We start from the raw sequence: 24,052 nt of genomic DNA, 5'->3' as shown, positions 1-24,052 counted from the left end.
TTCAGATTCATTTTCTGTCATCTCTTTGAATGGGTAGACTGAGGTGCTTGGCAGTCCAGAGTGAAACATCATCCTCTAGACAAAAATAATCACTAATGTTACTTAAGCATGGATCTGATCTGCGCTTATCATCATCCTTTTCCTATTACTTTCCACTCCCATGCCCTGCTGTGGTGGGGGCATGGTAAGGAAGGTGGTCATAATTAGAGATAATTAGGGGAAATGCTCTAAGTATTTATTTGGAGCTTTCTGTCTTACCCTTCCGTCCTGCATGCCAGCTTCCCATCTCCCAGCCATGATGGAAGCTCAGAACACAATAGAAACACAGCAACAATATGAATTGCAAATGCATGTATATCTTTCCGTACAACCTATCTTATTGACTCTTAATAAAATGAGTATCTGCTAAAAAATATCTTTAACTGTAAATAGCTTTGCTGTTGATGACGGGCTTTGGAAAAACACTACACACATGCCTTAACAATCAACTAGACAGACTTGTGCTAAACAGAATAGCTTAGTGCTTGTCTGTAATTTCTCCCCTCCCTCTCAAAAAAAAAGAATGAATCTTCCTAATAATCTGTGCTGCTTAGCATGTACTATAACTGTGCATGTGAAAATGTGAGTATTTTATATACCCCACACATTAGGACTATAACAAGCCTTTATCATAATGTTCTCATATTTAACATTTTCTCTCCCTATAGTAAGAATTATCAAGAATTTTAGCATTGAGACAATCGAATGCAATGTCCTCATCACCTCATTTTTTTCTCTTATGCAGTTCCAAAATAATGCTTTCTCAAAACATATCCATAAATTCATTTCACTGTCCAGGTGGTTTAGCACATAGTAATTAAGTTGGAGCTATAAACAGCAAGGCATACACATGGATTTCTCTGATTTCAGTGTTATATTATAGCAGTGAATATTAATCCCTAGAAACAAATGTATTGATAATGTCAATGGGAAATTCTTTTTTGTTGGGGGAGTATATCTATTAGGGGAAAATTATTGTAAAATAAGTTAAATTTCTCGTTAGTGTGCTAATTAAATTATTCAAAAGAAATTTTCTTCATATTGAAGAGAAAAGAAAGCAATATTCCCGGCACTTGTAATGTGCACTAGAGGGCTTCTGTTACACGGGTAGCATGCAGGGCATGTGTCTGGTCTGCATGCTGGGGGCTGGGGTAACAGGGGTTTGAATACTCCTTGCTTTGTAATTATTTAAGTGTTGTATCTAGAGGAGGCATAAAATGCTAAACTTTTACCTTTGAATCTGTTTGTGAAATATCTTAATGTTACCAAATGTGAATACAGTGAGCTTAATCAGTAAATTTGACCAAGATTTATGAACTTTTTTCTAAATGCATTTACATTTACATATACAGAAGTGCATATGCGTACATAAATTTATTTTATTACATACTTTTTATACAAACTGAATGTTCAGCAGTTAAAGTACTAAAAAAGCCAATCAAAATACTCTTCATATATCCTTAAGTCCATAAACCTCTTTACACTTTTTTCTTTTAAAGAAACAGCTAAATTATGGAGATGTAGACAACATTACAGAACATTTGCCAGGTATGTCTTGATTCTTATTTGAAATTCCCACAAGAATACAGGCACGACAGTAATATAAACCATAGAGAGAGGTGAAAAAGGTAGAACACAGGGACTTGTAAATAAATCCATGAATATCAAGAAGCACAGATGCTAAGACTATGCATTTTCACCAGTGTGGTTCTGAGATTGTAAACTGTAAGGCCAGAATTTGCACCGTTGGTTGTAGCAGACCCTGCTGAGGGAGGGAGAGGATGGGGAGACTCAGAGAAGCTTGGGAGGAGGGAATAAGGAAGGAATAGAATGAGGGAGTGAGTGAGGGAGGGAGTCAGAAAGAGAGAGAGAGGGGAGAGAGGGAGAGAGGGGGAGGGAGGGACAGAGGGAGGATAGGGAGGGAGGGAGAAAGGGAGAGAGGGAGAGAGACTGAGAGAGGAGCAGAGAGGGAGAGAGATAGCCAGACACAATACCGCATAATAATGGTAACATTCCTGCATGTCTAATGGCTTAAATATGTTCAGTGCCTCACTCTAGCCCCATGCCACAGCTGATGTCAAAAACCATTTAATATTTTATCAACAGTCCTTCCTTGAAGGACAAAATATGTGTGTGTATACATACATACATACACACACACACACACACACACACACAGACGCATGCACATTTGTATGAAGCATCCAGGATTTTCTAAGCCCTTGAGTGGCAAAAATTTTAAGCCACAGATATTTGTAAATATCCCACATTTAGCAAGATTCACACCATTTTACAATGAATCTAACATTATTTACATGTTATTATTTACATGTTAGAAACAGCAAAATGTCCTATTTACTGAAGAAACATACTCACATTTTATCTTCTTATGAAACAGTAGGAATGTATAACTTTATTTATTAATGTAAATTCAATCACTGATTGAATTATGATTATAATACCAGTCAGACTTCTAGGTAGCTATTGTGGAAAACATTGTTTTCTTGTTTGACGGATAGTCTGCTTGTAACAAAGAATGACTGAATTGTCTTAACAAAGAAGATGAAGGCTGTATATGTTGGTTACAATAGAATAACCACCTCCCAGATCTCTTAAATCCACAATATATGTAGTGTGAGTCCTGAGTGGCTTTTGTTTTCAATGTCTTTTGTAAGCTTTTAGGGTTTTTTCTGCATCAAATGTCAAGTTAATTTACAGGGCGCTATTACTGATATGTTTCCTTGGTTTGTGGTTTTCTGTGAAAGGCAGGCAGCTGAGACCAAGTCTTAGGCTAGGGGGAGGGGCAGCTGAGCCCATAACACATACACTGTGCCAGGGTCTGTAAATTGGCTGCCTGTATGACAGCAGGCCCAGGGAAACCTCTAGTCTTCATTTGCATGCTGAAGAGTATCCAGGATTAAACCGGACTGATTTTCATACAGGATTTAGACCTGACATTTATTATTCGGTTCACAGACCTCTTGAAGGAAAGTTTGTTTTCCACTCATAGATGAAAAATCTTCCAAGATAAATAAAGACTGGCTTAGCAGTAACAGGAAATAAATATCTTTCCTGTATTCCTTATGAATTTATCTTATATGATTAACAGACAGATGTTTGCCACCAAATTGTTATATTTTGCTCTTTAGCATTTCCAAAGGAAAATATCTATCAAGACCTCTCTCAGTGTTTATATAAAATGTATTCATTTAATTCTGGAAGTTGAGTTTTCATAAATAAATTTAAAGACAGACATTTGATTTTCAGAACAAATTAAAACAACACTGGAGCAGTAAAATACTCTGAGATGGTTAATTTTGCATCTGCTCCATGTGCTTCTATGGGGATAAAGGAAATTTAGGTTCTATCGTAAGCCTCATTTGCACACTTTTAAACAAAACATGAAAATTACAAATGAATGCTTCACATGAGCGCTATATGCTTAGTTTATAACCCAGATAGTTCATTTTCATTGCTAGCAGATTTACAAAAATATTTTGATGTCTTTAGGTATTAATGTTTTTTGCAGAGAAACACTTATATTTAAACATGATGCTGGTGTTTTTACTGAGCCGAGATTTAATTTTTAATATAGAACAAAACATTTTATGACACAGTACCAGGATGAAGAAACATGACATGGTTTCTTTCTTCTTTCTGGAATACTGTTCTGTGTGGCTACAAAAAGGCTGGAAGTGGTGATTAGGCAAGGCCGGAAGAAGGCTGAGTACTCATGTATTAGTAAACAGAGTAGAGTTCTCAAATGGATTGAAAATATACTTTACACATTTAATAAGCATAAGGTAGAATAATATAAATGTTAGCAATTAAACACTATTGTGTCTGTCAGTGCATGTGGCAGAAACAGTATAAACTCTGACACATATTTGAATTTTTAATGTGTCAATGAAACTTTTGAAAATGGATTCTGGTATTTGATTTCTTTATGGGTGTTATACTAAATATATAAATTCTTAAATGTGTTCATTATAGAACATCTCTGGAAATTTTGCCTGTTTGTTTTAATATTGCTTTTATTGTAAATGTATGCAAATCAATTTGTGATTATACTCAGAAGTATTTATTATTAAAATTTTAGACAGATTGTATCAATGCACTCCTTTTAGGGAACTACCTGCATCATCTATATGAATCTATTTATTAACCTCAGTTAATAAATGAACATGAGGAGACTATCGTGTTTTACCTTGATTTAATTCACATGCATTCAAGAACACACACACACACACACAATCTAACTCAACTAAATACAAGTTATAAGTACAACCAAAGAATACAAGTTATTGCTGTAAGACAATTGTCATCTTTCAGGGAGAAATATTTCAGAATTATATATATATATATGTTTCAAATGTTGACATAAACACATGGACATTATTGTAAACTATGTCTACATAAGCAAAATGAAGAAAATCTGAGACAGTCATTTGAGAAATTCATGGTCAATCTTTCACTTTTGTCTGCAGTAAAGAGTTGAGGCACTTGCGCTTTACCCTTGAGTTATCTGGATGTTTGACTCAGTTCTTCAGTTTGGGTTATTCACATGTGTAGACATAACAGTTGTGTGTCTGCTGAGAGTGGCATTTTAAAAATCAACCAAATAAAAATGCATCCTTTTACAGCATCACCATCTTACGTGTCTGCATTACAACAAAGTGTGTTTATCAATCAAATTGGGACCTTAGCAAGGGGCAAACGTTTAATATATTTTCCTAAGTAATCATTTCTAAAGCAATAAATGGTGATATTTAGAAATGTAACATACAGTTACAAATATGTCATACAAAGCAGCTTCAACCTAATCTGGAGGAATTCCCCAGTATCTACCCTTGTCATTTTTATTAGCAACTCACTTTCACAGTAGGCCCTGCTAATTGTATGGAAAGCATTTCTGGTGGTGTTCACAGTACTGAACAATATGTAATCTGAAATCATATAAGTATTTGCCTGAGAAAAAGAATTCTGAATCTAGCTGGTTGGAATGGGGAGCGTTATTTTTTAACCAAGTCAACTTTAGTGACTTTATTGTTAATACATATAAAAATATGGCTATTTTGCTGTTTTTAGTGATGGCATGAGAAATGTAATAATTGCCCCACTATTTAAAACTCTTGATACAATTCACATTCACTCACTCTGAATATAAGATGCCTCTCTATCATACTGCAGGAATCTTTATATCTTTGGTGTAATTAGTACTGTATAGTATTCATGACAAACAGTCTAAACTAGAAAAAGGATTCCTACTTGATAATCATTGTAAATATGAAATTGTCAATCTACTCCTAATTAATCATCAAGATAAAGATAATGTGCAAGTCTCCAAGCGATGCAGCTCACTTAGGAAAAATGTAAATATGTTGCAAATAGATTATTGTTTCAAATGCCTGTGCTTAATAAAGTTGGTGGGCCATGTTTGCCAAATAATTCAGTCAGGCAAGCAATCACAGTTTAAAAGTAGTTAAACAATTTATTCTCATCTTAAAATGCCGTAAGCAAAAGTCCATGCATTTGTTGGTATTAAATGTATAAGACAATTGATAAAAGTATCATTTAATAAAAACCCATATAGTGTACTTTTATACTTCAACAGGTAGAGAATCATTGTAAAACTTTAAAAAACATATAGTAAAGAATTTCATTGTATAACATTTTTATTATTCAAGTTCTTCATTTCATACCACTCCCTGGAGAGGGGCTGAGGAAATATTAAAAAATACTATAAAAATATAAAGGATAAGATATTTGTCACTCTCGTTTAAATTGATGTATGCTGCTGTCCTATAAACGTCACATCAGATAACCCTGAAAAATTACCATGAATCTCCATAATTACGCATATTCATGATGGTGTTTTGCATACTGCTAACAGCAGACTGCATGTGGGGTGGGACATGAAGGGAGTAAGAGTGATGTGACAGATTAAAATTATTACCAGTATCATGGAAATAGACAGCAATAGTACCATTTTGTTAGGGCTTAGAAAACAAAAGCATATCAAGAAATTGTGTGGTAATTAAACAAGTAGGCATTTTTTCTTTTACATATTTCACCATAAGGTGTTAACAGGGATAAACTGGCTAGAAATCATTCTTCCTTGAAATATGCTTATATTTGTCATAAGTTCCTAGGTATGAGACTGTAGCCCCTGAAAAGAGCTTTTTTTTTTTTTAACTTTTCTTTGGGGGAAGAGGAGAAGATGGGATGTGGGTGACTTTTCAAGCTCACTGAAATATATGAGTTTCTTATATGGTGGACCAGCACTTGATGTTCTGAGTGCAAAGCACCTGGATATGTTTCCTTTCTTCTGATAAATGTGAGTCATGCTCAGTAAAATGTTAAAATGCTCTGAGACAGAAAAGTTGTCTGGCATCTACCTCTACAGATATTTTGTGCTGAGTCAGAGAGCAGGGTTAATCAGGGACTCTGGAAGCAATTATCGACAGAGTTTGGGTAATACAAATGCTTGGGTAAACAGGACTGTTCTTTCCTCAAGACTGCCAGTAGAAACAACAATACTGGTATTGTCCTCCACCTCTCATTAGGGGGACTGCAGAAGGGGATGCTGCACCACGAGGTGGGTGGGAAACTGACAGGCAAACCGTGCTGGGAACGGCTCTCCTGATGCCACTACCACAGGCTCTGGCTTTTGGCATCAGGAGTGCCAGCTGCATGAGGAGAAGCCAAGCCTGTCATACCTTCTTCACGTCAAATCTTCAGGGTATGAGAGCTAGAGCATAGTTAGAGCTTAATGAAGAAACAAACACAAAGGGGGAAGATTAGGCCTTGTTAACACTCGCATTCATTTCCTGGTAAGAAACTGCACTGGGAAGGCTGTCCTATAGAACGCATTCTTCTCTTCAGAAGAAAGTTGCAAGGATGTATTTTTATACTGTAAAGGGTGGGGAGGGAATCTTTCAGTTCTCCTGTAACTCTCAGCCAGCAAAATTGTGTTGTCAAAAGTGCCACATGAAACGGTGATGTCCATGACAACTGTCAAAATTGGTAAATAAGCACTTTTGAATTTATTATACTAATAGTATTGGACTCACTGCCTTGTAAGACTTTTCCTTGCATGCTTACGTGGTGCCAGTCTGCTTCTTTGAAACACTAGGATGTGAAAGTCTGTCCACTGTTCAGGGATAGCAGTCTCCTCATTGGGGTGAAACTTCCATGTTTTGTAGCACTACATTGCTTTTCAAATTAGTTGTGTGTGAGAAACAAGAATCATATTTTTGAAGTTCACTGTGAACTACCCAGAAAGTTTGACAGCAGAGTGCTACAATTACGTCTTATTGTTGTAAGCAGTCAGTCAGCTGCACAAAAGTGTATTGTGCACAGTTGCAATGTAAAGCCTGTTTTTGTTTATGCTCTCTGTCAAGCACTTAATGTGTCAAGGTGAATCTTAAATGATGCTGTTCTAAATGGAATAAGACACTTTCTACTCCACACTGTGTGTAGGGCCTACTCAGGAGAGACACGTCTGTGGTTCTTAACTGTGGAATGTGGTGAAGGAAGGCAGGTTATCTGTTAAGGGAATCTCAGAGAAGGATGCACACTGTTGTATTGGAAGTGTAATACCTGTGTAATACTTGACATTTCTTACAAATTCGTACAAGTCTCAGATGCTAGCTCAATGAGAAAACCTTGTATGTGCTTTGGCCTGTGATGAAAATAAGCCAAAACACGGAGAGCTGGGTATTACTTTGGGAAGTAACTTCATAGTATGGCTTCCTGTAGTCATATAAAACTATAGATCCAAACAATGCAAACTCACTGCTAAATAAGCTTATTTTATAAGAAAAACATTTAAAATATACGCTACAGGAATAGCTGGAAGAGAAGTCATTTCACATGCACACTGTGTCAACCAAGTAAGTTCACACTTGTTTCCACGTAATGACAACAAAAAAATGGTGTAGTTTTTGCTGTATAAAGAAAGCCCAACTTTGTCTAGAGTAAGATGTCACAGCTCCTATTTTACTGCCAAATTACAGCTCAGTTTTGAGGGCCATTACTTGAATTTTTCATTGGTCTAGCGTGACTATGTTCTTCTTTTTCTACTTATGTGACTGGAAAAACCCAGTATTACTGTATTACAGAAATGATATCTATTATTCTGTTGTTGCCGAAAGATGTCAAATTAGTTGCTATGTACTGAGTTCTGCTGCAGTTTTGCTTTGCTGCTATTATATTTGCACAAAATAATTTGGCCCACGGTATATGCATAGGAAATACTTGCACATATTATAAATTTCTTAGTTCACAGACTTCTCTAACACCATGGATATCACCAGCCCAGTATGGCTGCTTCCTAAAATGTGGGGTCCAGTTGCAAGAAGATGACGTCTTCAGGAACACTTCTCAGAGAAAACTGTTGCAATGAATTCACCACTCAAATGATGATGGGTGTTTATTAGCATTAAGTCTCCTGCAATTTCAGACCAAGGACAGTAACATATTGACTATTACTGCCTTTTCTTATTAATTTTATTAGTGGTCACCTTAGTAGTTTATAATTAAACGTGACAAGCAGATTCGCATGCTGTCTCCAAATGTGTTTGCCATACTGTTAAAACAACTTTGTCATAACCAGGGAAATGAGACTTTTCTCTTGAACAATAGAACTCCTTTAAATATTTTATTAATAATTACTTCAGCATTGATGTCTGGGATTAATTTCTAACACTGACCACTAGCTTCTGCAGCTGCTGTCACTTAAGTAGAGAAAATACCCTGCCAAGAGAGTATATAGAGGAAAATCTGTGCCTCTGTAATCCATTGTACTTCAAGTAGATGACTGTAAAATGAATATAACATGTATAATGCATCATGTGTTTAATATATACCTATAATACATATAATAACATTAGGCTAATACATATAAGAACGTTCCAAATGACACAGTAATAGAAAAAAGTAAGTTCTCCTGAAGGATGAAAACACCATAAACAAAACGGACAGAACACGTTATTGTGTGGTAATCACTGCATGTCAGTAATGCATGCATTTAAATACATGGCAGAAACAGTCAGGGATGGTGACTTTTCGGTCTGAAATGTATTGTGAGACTGAAACTGGAACCTTTTGAGGTTAGCTAGTGCTCTGGATGTAAGTGACATATGTGTTTAATGACCAGTCGTCTGTCCCCACTTTACAAGACGTCACCCAAGGAAGAATACACGTTTTGCTTAAAGCTTAGTCTTAATTACGTATAAACTCAGGAGAATCAAAACAAAAGATAAATATCCCTTAACTTATATCTGCAAGAATTTTCCACGAGTTTAAAGTTTCCCCTAAAGTGAGCTGATTTCTGTGCGAAATGTGAAGAATCAAATTTTACTTTTAAAGTACTAGAAAATCTTGTATAGCACAGACAATTTATGATAATGCTGCACATTTGGACAAACTTCTTCAACTTCCTGTTTTTAACGTCAGAGCGCCGGACAGAAGGTCTTGCGCCACTGCTCTGGCCTACCATGCAGTCTCTAGCCGTTCTGACTGCTGCTCAGGAGGCTGTGGAGGAACCGGAGGAACCACGTCAGCAACCAGACCCTCAACTGGACCAACCTAACTTCAGCCTTGCCAAACTGAGAGCAGAAAGGATGTCTTCTGGGCTCCTGGCAAAGCCATAAAAAATTCTTTTAGCGCTCAGGGGTGTGGGGGTGGGGGATGATCGAATTGAGGCTAGGGACTGTCAAGTTTATTTTAACCTCAGTCGTGGTTTGTATGTCCTGGATATGTTCATTCTTCTTCACTCTCTTTTCAAAACAGCTCATTATTGGGGCCTTGAAAAATGCTGAACTAAATTCTAGTTTGACATCATCTCCCCGTACACACATGGGAGGGAACTGCTTGGCTTTTGTCAATCAGTTGGTTATACCCTAAGAGCGCTGACTTAGAAGAAGACAGTATCAAACTGCAGTTTCTCATCACACGGAACCAATGGCATCATTCAGGCTTAATACCTTCTGGTGTAACTTTAAAGATCACAGAAAAGATCGTGCTACAAAATACCAAGCGTTTGGCTTGGAGCATAAGAGATGTCTCAGCTTAGTGACCAAGATGAATTCAGAACAAATGAAGAGCTGAGTGATTGCAAAAGAATGGATATTTCATCCATTCTCCGTGTGTGTCACAGCGCCCTTCATTACTTCATCCATTCTCCGTGTGTGTCACAGCGCCCTTCATTTACCTGTAGGAGATTTTAGTGGCGTGTTGGGTCACTACTTAATTCTTGATCAAGCCTTCCTATCGTATTCAACACTTTGTCACAATGGAGACAGGACTTGAAAATTCTGGTTCTTATAAACAATGGAAGAGAATGAAATTGACACGAAAAGTGTTCATTTTTCTTTTTCTTTTAATATTGAAGCTATACATAAAAGTAGATAACAATTTCCAGAATACTTTAAGATGAATTTTAAATATATGAACCACAGAGATTGGAAAAATAAGTTATTTTGAGCTCACTTCCAAACATTTTCTATTGAAAGCAAAAAAGTTGAGGAAAGTTTTTTTTAACAGAGTTTACTACTATCTTTATAAAAATCATGCATAGTGAGAAACTGTCATGCATCTTTAGGAGATGTACCTTGAAGTAGCAGCATCACAGAACTTATAGAAACTCTTTAGATGTCTTCCCCCCTGTAAGCATAAATCCTATCATGTTCATAATATTTATTATTACAGAATCACTTCTTCACAGTACATCATTTATTATAAGTGTTTTCTAAGGCAGAATAGCCTGATGTTTTACTAAATATGCCCATTAACTATTTCCTGGAGAAGAGTGTTTTCAGGTGTCATCTCCTACATTTGTATTTAATCAAGGTGGCTAATGTATGTAGGCCAACGAATAACAGAGGTTCTGCTGTAGGCATTATGTTGTCCTGTTAACCTGAATTTCATTTGTGATTCTTCTCTGAGAATTACACCCCTACTTAAAAATAACTGCAGCAGCAAAAGTAGGTGTTCATTCCATCAATGATTTTGCTTATTCTTTGACAATTTTGTGCATATAGACAATATATTTTGATTGTATCAACCTAAAATACCACCCCAACTCTTTACAGAGCCCTCACCAACTTTTTCTAAAGACTTGGAGCTTGTATGATTGACAGTCCTTCCTCACAATGGAGGGAAGAGGTGACAAGATGGATGCAATCAGGAATGCATGAAGATTTACTCCATGATGGATAGGAACTTCAGCAAAGCCCCTCATCAGTACTGGTGAACATTACTCCATATTGCCTTGCATTTTCAGTGTTAACACAATTATGAAAACTAAACATTTTCTTCATGAGTATTATTGGCAACTTGCAGTTACTGAAAATAAATTGATATTGCTAATATTTTCTAGGTATAAAACTTGTGTATTAAAAAATAAGAGTAATCTTAAGCTAAAATGCCACATGACTGTGATCTCTCAGCTGCTAACTGGTAGGCCCCGCCCATTTGGAAATGATAATATCATTGTAAAAGAGTATATATGAATGTTCAATGAAAATACATGTGTAAAAGATTAGAAAGAAAATTATCATCCTATCTATTAACCAAAGCCCCCCCACTAGGAAACTTATAAATAAAATCTAATGAGACAAAATAATTCTATTTTCATCTATATCATTTTCACTGTATCTTTTCCTATATAGTATGCAAAGTTGAGTTTTATTCCATTTTTTGTCATCTGGAAGTTGATAATTATTTTAGGTCATTATTTGAGCATCTGTTTTAGTGCTCAGTTGGTTATTTTGGACAATTTAATAATCTTAATGTGATTTTTTCAGAATGAGTTTTTTAATGGAAGCATGAGGTCAAGATGATAGTGTATTTACCTTTGTGTCTCTAGTATCATACAGTCTGAAGAAGTAAGTACTGTTATACCAATAAATAAGCAAATAGTGAATTTCCATGCAATACTGTTTAGACAATTACTATTTCTCAGACTAGTATGCTAGTTTTAAAGGAGATGCCATTGTATTAAGACACAACTGACTTTATACCTTTCGAAAAACTTTACAGCATTTGCCAATATTTAGCTCTTTCAAGTAAAAGGCACAGACATCACCTTAAACATATTTTCCCCTCTGTGTGTTTTAAAGAAATCACGTGAAGACTCTGTATAAGAGCTTTAAGACACACTGAGTATACAAACCACACTAAGGGCAAGGCCCCATGCCTGGCAGTGGACAGCCAATACAAAATGAGCTCAGTGGCACTTTTTGAGTTGTTTTGTCTCATGATGCTTTGTCCAGACATGTTTTTAACCTTATGAGTATTTTTGTTAACTGTTATGTTTTTTGATTGGGGGGTTCTTTTTTAAAGGTTTTGTATGTGTTCCATGCTTTTTCCTTGTTTTTTTTTCTCTTTGATTATACCCTAGTTTTTTTTCCCTTCTGTTTTCTAGAGACAGAGAAGAAGAAAGCATGGAGTTGGAAGGGTGAAACAGTGCTGACGAGTGGAGGTGAGGGAGGGGAAACTGTGATCAGAATAGTTTGTATGGAAAAATTTATTTTCAGTAAAAATATATCAATAAAAATAAGTAAAAATACCACTAAAAGAGCACATGGACCAGTCGGAAGTTACATCCAAGTTTTATTTTGGAAAGTAACATACCACATAAGAGGGTCTTTTCTCTTTTACTGATACTGGGATTTAAAGATGTGTTAATTAAATGAAGTTCCTATATCATTTCTCACATTCGTTCTCAATGACTTTCTGACAACCAATTTACATTTTTAAATCTTGATATTCCAAAATTTATTTTTAAAGTTTTATTAATTTCTTGAAAATGCTACACTTTTCTTAGAAGGAATTACAATCTTTATGGCATGACTACAATGTTATTACTGTATTTTTAACACCCAAAATATGCTAGACACACTTCCTACAATGCATGCACAGTCATTTTTATTTTTGCCCTTTGCCACATACACATGGTTCAGTGTGTCTTACTGAATTCCTTTTTCTTTTTAACATTCATCTGTTTCTTTCTCTGTCCTCTATCTTCCTTTTTTCTCTATTTTCTCCACTCTTTCATTATATCCAAGAACTTTCATTCCCTCAGTTCTTCCATGCATAGCATAGTAAACATTAAAATGTTCAGTTATAGTTGGGCTTCTAACCTTGTTCAACTTCAGCATCCATAAAGGGATTCTGTTTCTTGAATTCATTAATAGTGTTTTGCCACAAAAGGCTTTGTAGTTCTCTCCTGAATATTGAGACTAGCTTAATAACATTCCATTTATGTTAAAGACACATTTAATCTATAAATGTGACCTTTAGAAAAAATTCTCTTGTTTTTCATTAAAGAAATACAGTATTACAAATATTAATTATTCTTTGGTGAAGTATTTTAATTAACTAATCATGCACTATTTGAAGCAATAAAGAATGTATGTACAGTAAGGCTATGCAATGTAAGATCAATATCAAAGAACCTATTTCTGCAGAAAAGATATGTTTGGATATCTTCTTTGGACGCAGTTTCTTTTATGAAGTATTTAGTCCAGAATAATGCTTTCTTTTGCTTATTTGTTTTGTATTTTAAATGCCCATGCGAGCCTGTTTAAAATGCTGAACATATTGTTAGCCCCATTGCTAATAAGTGAACGTTCACTGATGCATATTAGCAGGCTCTTGCAAGGTGGGTAAATTGTCACTGAAGTGTTTGGAGTCTGAACACAGAAGATGACAGGCAATGCCGAAGGTCCGACTCCACTGCATGTCTTCACTGTAGCTGGAGTCACTGGATTGGCGAAACCAGTTTAGGTTCAAGGTCGCTGCTGACATTCAGCTGTCACGGCTTCATTGTCCGCTGGCCTTCTCTCCATTGACACATTCAAGAGTACTTTACAGCAACCACAAAGAGCCAGTCAATTGATACCATTACACTTCATGCACACACAAACCACAAGCCTGTTCAGGACTGTTGATACAGTCTAACATTTATTCATTAAGGGATCTATTGAAAATGCAACTTACCCAGCCCCACTCTTAACAACATAGACTTACTTGTTTAGTCCAAACATTTAGCTTCGTCTTTTTCAAGTTTTGCACAGCATTCTCTAATTGAGGTAACATTATCTGCATTTTAATGCTACACCATTTATGTCCAATGAAAGATTACCTGAAGAACCCTGCCATTACCACACTAGTTTAAATACCGGCGGTTGTATAGAAAAATATACACAAAAGATGTAAGCAGGGGGAAAGGGAGATATTTATTTGTTCTGGGAATGCCACGGAAATCCAGTTGCTTAGAAATGAAATAAGAGTCTGAAGTGAAAGGAGGGAAACCTAAGCTTGGGTCAGGGAAGAGGCAGTGATTAGCTCCATTGTTAGGAGCTCTTTGAGCTTCGTTGGTTGTAAAGAAAAACCCACTAATGAATCTATTGAAGCTTGCCAGAACTTTGTGTTGAAGACAACATAAGTTATGGTGTTGATCTAAAGAAAAATGCTAGTAAGGCTTGTGGATACACAAAACAGCACATATGTCTCTGTATTAACAGCTTGCTCGTAAAAACAAAAAAAAGTTGTTTAAAGATGGCCTATTTAACATCATATGTTTGAGTCAATATTCTCAGGTCTTGAAAAAAAATATCGATGATGAAATGTAAAAAAAATATATCCTATTTAATAGTTAAAAGATCAGGAAATCAGGTAAACGCAGTATAGTTAATGGCTTCTTGGTTTCCCACCGATATTTGTAAAAGAAAGACAAGTTTAAAAGGTAAGTTGAAAGGTTGTTTAATATTTTGCATATATTAAACATGCAAAATATTTCATTTTTGAATATAATCAAATGGTGTTATATCTCACAGACTTTTGGGGGAAAATGGTCAATATGTCCATGTACTGTGCATAGTAAAAATATGCTTTGTTTTCTCACATCATATATGGTGTTGCTAATAGAATTGAATCTATTTTTCCAGCCTGATATAATATTCAATTACAGGAGCCTATTTAATGCACAAACAACATTATATTCTAAAACAAGGCTATAGACATTGTTAGAATTCAATTAGCAATTAGTATAGAAGAGAAAATAACTCCATTCAATTACTTGATCAAGATCATTGCTAGTTCTGGAAAACACGCACTGTGCAGTTACATACTCTTCTGAAAGTGCTGTTCTGAAGTTTTGTTAAATACTTGAGTATTGCATTGGTAAAGCAAAATTCAGACACTTTAAAGAAAATGTCCCCATACCACACGGCTCTCCATCCATATGCATATCTTGACTTTTGCACAAGAATGAAGTTTGCAGACAGGCAGTAGTGGTGCACACCTTCAATCCCAGCAATCAGGAGGCAGAGACAGGTGAATCTCTTTGAGGTTGAGGCCAGGCCAGTCTAGTCTACAAAGCAAGTTCCAGGATAGACTCAAAAGCTACAGAGAAACCCTGTCTCAAAAACAAAACAAAGCAAAAATGAAGTTTGCTACTTAAGAAATGCAATTCTCTCTTTCTCTCTGAGAACTTAAATCCATCGATTGATTTGCTCATATTTTCATGTACGCAAAAATATTTTTCCTTCAAAGCATACTGTTTCAGGGCATCAAGACCAACTGCTAAGCAGAATCCTTTCTTGCAATGCCAAAGGTCTCTTCAATGTGACATCTAGGATTTCTAAGGCCCCAGGAGACTTTTTAGGGAAATTACCTATTAATTATCATAAAATTCTCTTTAATTTCACGTTGACATATGGAAAGATAGTGGTTCTACAGAAGATAGGAACATTTCTTCACATAGTTGTTTAATCCATTTCGGCAATCAAACAGATATGAACAAAATCTAAACATAACCAAAAATCAACAACCAACAAAAGACCTACTTAGATGGCTCTAGTTTTTCTCAGGTCTAAACCACCAGGAATGCATTACTGGGAAGATTTTTTTTTACCAATTGCTTTTCTTTGATTATATTTTTAAAGCCACATTTAAAAGTATTTGCTGTGTGTGTGCATGTGTGCACGTATGGAGGTTAGAGGGAGCTTGCAGGAGTCGGTTTTCTCCTTCTGCTATTTGTGCTACAGGTTTTAGCAGCCTGTGCCTTTACCCACTGAATCATATTGTCCTCAGCATCCCTTCTGCCTAAAATTTTAGGTTAGGAAACTTGGCTTACTTATTTAGAAGTTTTAGAACTAGAACTGTAAAACGTGTGCAAAATATTCAAGAGCTAGAGAGAGTTAACATAGCAGAACTTGGTAGAGTAACTACTGCATGCAAGGGATTGTTTGGATACCACCTGTGTCATGTAGTCTCCATTACTGTCCTGTGTGTCCTGCAAGCGTTCTTTCTTTTCATGGATGAGAACTTCTACCAACCTACCCTAGTATGCGAAGCAAGAGAGGGGCAAGCTTCGCTTAGGCCAAGGACAATGTTCTTCTGAAGTTCATACCATCCTGAACACTTATTCCAGCAAAAAAGACATAAAAGATCTGGTAAGATTTGACTAAGTTGCTGGCACTGTTTATGCTGCCTTCTTTCTCTTTTCTAGGCCTCATTTCTCTGTGAGTCAACTTCCTTTGATGGGCTATCTAATTTGCCCTTTTCTTCCCTTTTTTCCTTTTCTCCTACAGAACTCTCCTGAGGATTGGCCATCTTCTGTATGGATGTTGTTCATATCAATCAATGTCCACGACAGCTGCATAGAAGTAGTTTCACTGAAGACATCTGCTTATTCACACTCGTTCACACTGTATCTTCCCTGGAAGCCTAAAACATTTATATAATTATGTTACATGTAATTCTCAGAGCTTCTTGTCAGTATTCCCCTTTATTTCTTAATATTCAAGAGACAAACTTTTATGGTAAATCACCCCATGTTTCCCCCCGGATGCATCAATGTGTATCCAGTGTTACAATGCTGTCTGCACATATGTCTTTTTGGTACACACATGCGGCCTTCCCTTTCCAGCATCTAATCATTCTCTCTTCACACTGCCATTGTATAGATAAAATTTTATATGGCTCTGACACACTTGTTCAAGAAAAATAAAATGCTGTTTTCAAGCACATATTATCAGTTTTGCTCATTTGAATGTCAAAGAGATTGCCCCACTTGAAAAATAGAAAAGTACTTTTATTACACATATGTATATTGTCTTTCATAATACAATTTGTTTTTGTCTGTATTTTCAAGAGCTCTTAAAATGTTGACTTACAAAAATACCTTAGTGAAATTGATATCAAATAATATTAAAATAATAACAAAAGGAAAAAAATGACCAAGGTAAATAATCCACATACTTACTAAAAATAAGTACAGGTTTTTGTTTTTCTGATATGACTTGATTAAAAAGATTTATGATTATATTAAATCTTACATTAGAGTATAGACTGTTCTGGGGGATATTTCTTCCATGGTATAAAGTCAGTATTTTACTGTTTATTAAAATACAGTTAAAGTAAATATTATATTGCATGATGATTTGGCAAAAGTATATAAATCTTACAAATAATTTTCCAAAAATATGTACTTTTAGAAGAGTGACATGTGCTTTTACTATAGTTCTCAGTTAATTTCTATTCTAGAAGGAGACATATTTGATGGTCACAGCGACTATAATTAGTGAAATCAGTAATCTGTGATTTATTATCCTACAAGAACTAAGAGACTGGGGAGATCTGGCTCAGATGACTTTGATGGTCAACTGTAAGTGCACTTAAAGTTTCTTTGTCGTGTGGTTCTCTTCAGGGAGACAAGAGAGTACATGTCCTTCATGAGAACATTTCTGCAGTATCAAAACTGAGTAATCTTTACTTCATGGCAACAGAATTTTATAGCACAGACAGTAAGTAATTGGGTAGATGTCACTGAATACTAAACAATAATTGATATGATATACCCATATGCACATATATGTTCACATGGTGGCATATAATGGTTGAAAAATTTGGTTCTATCGGAAGGCCTGTCACTTTTAGGTCAGTGTAAGATTTTGGGGTCGGTGTCATCTTGCAGTAGACAGTTCTCTTGGCCACTGTGGTGTGTAAGGGTTGTTTGTTGTTTGTCTTGTTCGTGATGCTTAGCCAAGGAGACACTTCCTTTCAGTTCCTGTCTTCCAAACCCCAGGGCTCTGTTCTGGGCAGTTCAGCCTAATGGAATTAAGCCTGACATGTTTCAACTCTATTTCTTTATAAAATAAACATAAAACAATGGCTTCGATTTCTAATAAAACTCTTGAAGCACGGGGAACTCCAACTTTCCCTGTTCTTTACACAACTGTAAATAAAGCGCATAAAGGAGGAACACAACAGGATAAATCAACATAAATTTGAAATCCACCGCAGCATATTAAATGGTGCAGTCTCAGTCAAAGGGAGTCTGACCCCGAGGCTTCGTGCAGTTTGAAGCTAATTGTTTTCGTCAGGATGGGAACGGCTGAAAGTCCATGGCTGTGTCCCACCAGTAAGGCTCCAGTAACTGAGCTGGCCCACAGAGAATGAGCCCACTTTGTAGCGACACAGCGGGCCCAGACAGCACCTATTCTGCTCCCCAAACTGTCATGCATAACAACTTTATTGTGCTAAATTGAACTTGAAAGCAACCAAAGGCTATGAGAAGGAGAGGCTATGAGAAAAGCGTGCTGTCAACCCTGGCAAAGGTTGACCTGGAAAGTAGTCTCAGGGCCCGTGAATAAAGGACCAGGCCCCATGAACACAGCACATTGTTTCATTTTAAAGTATGATTCCCATACCAGAGAAAGTAGCAAATGTGATGTAAATTTATTTAAATAGATTCGACCGCTTAAAAGTTTTTCAGCCGCTCTTATCCAACTTTCCCAGCTCTCTGATTCGTTACTTACAGTGGGAATATAATGACATATAGTCATCATTGTAACAGCTTCTTTGCAGGGGCACAATGATGATTAATAGCCAGCAGCAAATTTTCACATGGGCTCTGAAGCACTATGGCATTAAGCAGCCAAACAGTCCCAAATCCCCCTTTTCTGTTCCACTGAAAAGTCCCTCCTTGTACCTTGCAGATAGGAACAAAGCTTATCTTAATTCCAATCAGCTTTCCCCCATTCAAAGGGACCTTCTCTCTTTCATAATTGATTCATGTGCATTTTTTAGGGTTCCACTGAACTGCAGCCACTTTTCTCCTTTTCTCTGTTCTCTCCCCACATCAGTACCCCTCTTTTTTTGGAAAGAGAGTGGAGAGTGGGAAACATTCAACAAGAACAACACCAACAACAGAAAAAAAATCTGTGGGCTTTTTTTTTTCTTACTAATTTTTTTGCTAAATAGATTTCTCAGTTAGTACTGTGTGTGTTCTACATTTAAAGGTTTTATGACAAAAGTCACTCCTGGGTGTCTCCACCATGAGTTTTAGCTATTAAAAAGTATGAACTGAAATGTCAAAGGTAGAAACCCTGCATGGACTCACTATTCCTGTGGGGAACTCTGCACAGTTTTGGCTTCCAGGAAAGACTCACAGCTAAGGTAAGAACAGAGCCCCTGGCTCCAAATGTACCCTTTATTTTCTCCCTATGCTGGTAAGCCATGAAAAAAGGTACAAACTACCAAAATAGAAGGCAGAAAATTGAGAACCCCAACCCATGGTACCCTTATTAAGTATCTTTTCTGTCCATAGCAGTCTTATACCATAATTATTAGCAAAATCCCCTATGCTGTCTGAAAAAGTGTCCCTCATCCATAGTTTCCACCCCCATGATAGCAGCACAAATGACATCATCCAATGCTCTCTAGGGAAGGGATTGCCACAGTAAATTCATTTGTGCTTATTTGATAATACAGTGGCTACTTAACACAGAGCATTAATCGATATGCTTGAATATCTGTTTACATTTCATATGTCTCGGCCCTCACTTTTCCTCTATGTGGTATGAGTGAATCCCTGTTTTCCCGAGACCCATCTCAATCCTGCCTACTATCCTTGCAGAAGTACTGACAGTGATTTCTCTCCGCCTACTAATGTCCAGATCCTAACAGTTTGAAAACCCCATGCCTTTGCTCTGGAAATGGCCCCAAAAGGCTTACACAAACCAAAAGGGCAGGCCATGTCAGACCTGAGTGACGGTGGATTGTCCTATATTTTCACAGTTTAGGGGGGGGGAAAATGAACCAAATTCAGAAGCGCTGCTGCTGCTGGTGGCACCAACTTGTGTTTCCTTCTGTTCAGAGGTTGGTTGACTCTACACAGCTTCTTTGATTTGTGGCAAAAGGAGACCGTTTGCTGAAAGACATATTATAAACCACATTTTAAATGTGACACTGTCCTGTGGCTGGGTCGCAGTTCTTGCTGTGAATCAGAGCAAACACTTGAGTGGCCAGATAAAAAAAAACTCTGCCATGTGGCAGAACAGCAGCATTTCCTATGGTTTAGTGTCTCCAAAAGTAAGTGGAGACTATATCAAATGGATGGAAGAATTTGCGTTTATCATTTTCACTCCAATGTTTTCTAGCAAAAAGCAACATGTGAAAGTGGTTGTCTTGTATTACATGTCTACCATGGTTTCTACTCCAAATCTTAAACAAGTGATGGCAGTCCAGTATTTGTGTTATAGAATCAGAATTCCTCAGAGCGTGTAAAAATTCCACACAGCAATGTCTCTGGACATTGCACTTGAGATGTGGATTATGAATTTGGCAGAGAAGTATAATATTATTTGTCGCCACAGGACGGCCTGTGCCATGGTCACTACAGAGACTTGTATGTGTGTGAACTCCAGAAAATTTTGGGATAAATGTACTCTAGATATGCTACTTTAAGAACAACAACAAATCTACAAGCTTCTTTCTATCTTTCAAAACATGTTGTATATTCAAGGTCTGCTAAGACAGTAATCTAAAAATTATGACTGTTCCTTGTATGGCAGTCCTTCCATGCAGCCTGTCCTGGGCCTGCCTCATATGTGTAGGCCCACATCATCCCTCCTATAGATCATGCTTTCAGAAATGAACCAGGGGGAGATGTTTTCTGATCAGTCTTAAAAAGATGTAATAGGGATTTTTGTTGGGAGTTTATTTGTGAAGTTAATGGATAGTCTTGATGCAGTTCTACCATTCTGTCTTTTGTGGTAGCAATCTGCCTTGTTCAATAGGGTGATAAGATGAATCATCATCAAACTGCAGCTTTTGGAAATTCCTAGCTGCAAGCTTCACACTTGTATGTCTTGGGGAATCTAACAAGAAGAACTATCTCCCTTAAATTTTTCTATTTTCTTTCTTGCATCCGTTCTCAAAACTTTTGGTTGATTCTGTTGAGTCTTTAACAAAGATGTGTGCATTTACTAAAATAAAAGTTCAAAGAGTGCGTTTGTTCTTAAATTATAGGGTAGGTCTGAGCTGCACTACAACTGATTTGAACATACTAAATAAGACATTTGCTGATTTAGTTTTCTATCCTCTCTTTACATACTTCCATACCCATGAGAAATGCGACTGAAATGTTCATATGAGCCACTGAAATATCACTATTGAGTGGGTGTGATCATAAACACCCTGTGTTCATGAAAGACTGTTGCAGACACAGAGGATTTTAAAGCTCACTGTGGCAAGTTTTCTTTCAAACCTGAGTTTCTTAGAGGGATTTCTAGGGACATCCAGAAGGATTCAAGAATCCTGTGCTGATTTTGTTTTCTGGGATCACACTGGGAACTGCAGGTCAGAGTACCTCCTTAGATTTTGGCTTGAGACTGCAACATTACCTTGTGTTTTACTCTCATGCATACCACTTCAGCTACTTATCACTCAGTGTCTGTCATTCGAGCATGGTCTTGACATCTTTGCTCATCTCTCCTCCCTCTCTACAACTAGTTTCAGGAGTTCAGCTCAGTGCTTAGCTGTGGGTGGCTGCTTCTGCTTCCATCAACTACTGGAAGGCTCTAGGATGGCATATACGGTAGACATTAATCTCATTATCAGGGAATGGCATTTAAGGTAGCCTCTCCACTATTGCTTAGATTGTTAGTTCGAGTTAATATTGTAGATCTCTGAACATTTCCCTAGTGCCAGATTTCTCATTAAACCTGTAATGGCTTCCTCTATTATGGTATAACAAGAGGGATCAGGAAGATTGAGTTGATGGAAGAATAGAGTAAGAAAAAAGACGACATATTTATTTAATTCTTAAAAAGACATACTAAAAATAATCTTTTGAAGCTGAGTGATGGTGATGCGTGCCTTTAATCCTAGCATTCTTCACTCTTCAGGGGTTAAAAAAGAGGCAGGTGAATTTCTTCGAGTTAGAGGCCTGCCTGGTCTACAAAGCAAGTTCTAGAACAGTCAAAGCTACACAGAGAAACCATATCTCAAAAAAAAAAAAAAGATGAGCCTTTGAGAGTGATTTGCTTTCATGTAGCAATGGATGTAGCTTAACATCCTAAATGAGGACACCAAACCCCTCCATCCAGCATTAGTATGTCAGAATGCTCCCACACTTCCATTTAGTGTTTAAGTGACACCTGGCAAAGTTTTTGTCTAACAGTCAACTTCAAGTTAAAGAGTGAAACAGCCTTTATGAGGTCATTTATATGCAACTAATAAAACAGGAAACTAAAATTTAATAGATCAACCATAAATTTAACTTCAGTATTATTTTCCAACCTTGGTTCAACTTTTCTTTCCTTTTAAAACAATTTTATTTTACATACTAATCCCAGTTCCCTCTCCCTCCTGTCCTTGCACTCCCCTTAATATTTCCTTCTCTCACCCCATCTGCTCTTCAGAGAGGGTGAGGTCTCCCATGGAAAAACATCAAAGTCTGCCACATCATTTGGGGTGGGGCCTAGGCCCTCCCCCATGTATCTAGGCTAAATATGGAAAATTTAGCATATGTTAGTATATCCATCCATTTTAAGTCTTAATTTTAGTCATTGTGCATATATACTATATTTGCTTTTCTATCTATCTGTTAATGGATATTTCTAAATTGCTGTCTGGTTTTTAGTTTCAAATATTAGTGTTAAAAATGTGGGCAAGAAAATATCTCTTTGTGTGCCTGCCTCCAATTATTTTGGGAATGTGATCAGAGGTACCATTCCTGGATCATATATTGATTCTATGTTTAACTTTATGGGGAATCAAGATGGAAAATCCAGTGGATTAACTACTTTATAGATCCATAAGAAGTATGGAAGAGTTCTTCTTATTTTTCTATGTCATTGTCAATATTTGCCATTTTCTATAACCATTTGTTTAATTATTTAGTAATAGGCATCCTAATGAGTGTTAAATAGTACATCATGTAGTTTTTTTAATTGTATTTTTTTTAATTTTAGAAATACTCTTATTTACATATCCATCTCCCATTTCCTCACCCTCCCCTTCTCCCAATCTTCCCACTGACCCCCCAACCCATCCCTCACCCTCTCCCCAGGAACATTGAGACCCTTCAGGGGGGAATCATCAAAGTCTATTACATCATTTGGGGGGAGGGCCCAGGCCCTCCTTTCAATATATGGGCTACAATACTATCCCTACATAGGGAATGGGTTTCCAAAGTCCATTTGTGACCTAGGAATAGACACTGGCTCCACTGTTCCAGGTTCCATAGTCTGCCTTGGCCACCTAGTTGGCACCGACATTCAGAGGACATGGTTCGGTTCAATGCTGGTTCCCCTGCTTTACAATTAGTGTCTGCTGGCTCTCATTAGGTCAGGTCAACTGTTTCTGCAGGTATCTCTAGTTCTGTCTTGATTCATTTGCTCATCTCTCCTCCCTGTCCACAACTGGATTCCCAGAGTATGGCTCAGTGCTCAGCTGTGGGTGCCTGTTCCTGCTTGGATCAGCTACTGGGTCAAGGCTCTAGGAATGGTAACCAAGGTAGTCATCAATCTCAATATAGGGAAGAGCATCAAAGGCAGCCTTTCCACCACTGCCTGGATTCTTAGCTGGAGTCATCTCTGTGCATCCTCTGTGCCAGATCTCTCTCCAAACCTGTACTGGCTCCCTTTATCAAGGCATCTCCTTTCTTGCTTCCTCTATTCCTCCTCTGTCTCAGTCCTCCTGTTCTCCTCTC

At 37.0% G+C, this 24,052-nt stretch overlaps 1 long non-coding RNA gene across 1 annotated transcript; it reads left to right on the top strand.

The window, feature by feature from the left end:
- The first annotated feature begins 1,987 nt into the window (after positions 1-1,987).
- LOC121133167 lies at positions 1,988-17,081 on the top strand. The gene is made up of 3 exons (XR_005869936.1): positions 1,988-11,292; positions 12,470-12,526; positions 16,644-17,081. It is a non-coding gene; the product is annotated as an uncharacterized LOC121133167 (long non-coding RNA).
- Positions 17,082-24,052: the final 6,971 nt, after the last annotated feature.

The sequence above is a fragment of the Mesocricetus auratus genome, unplaced genomic scaffold (genome assembly GCF_017639785.1).
Source record: "Mesocricetus auratus isolate SY011 unplaced genomic scaffold, BCM_Maur_2.0 Super-Scaffold_100020, whole genome shotgun sequence".
Classification (NCBI taxonomy): Eukaryota; Metazoa; Chordata; class Mammalia; order Rodentia; family Cricetidae; genus Mesocricetus; species Mesocricetus auratus.
The sequence above is the reverse complement of the archived record's forward strand: the minus strand, read 5'-3'. Positions and strand labels throughout refer to the sequence as shown.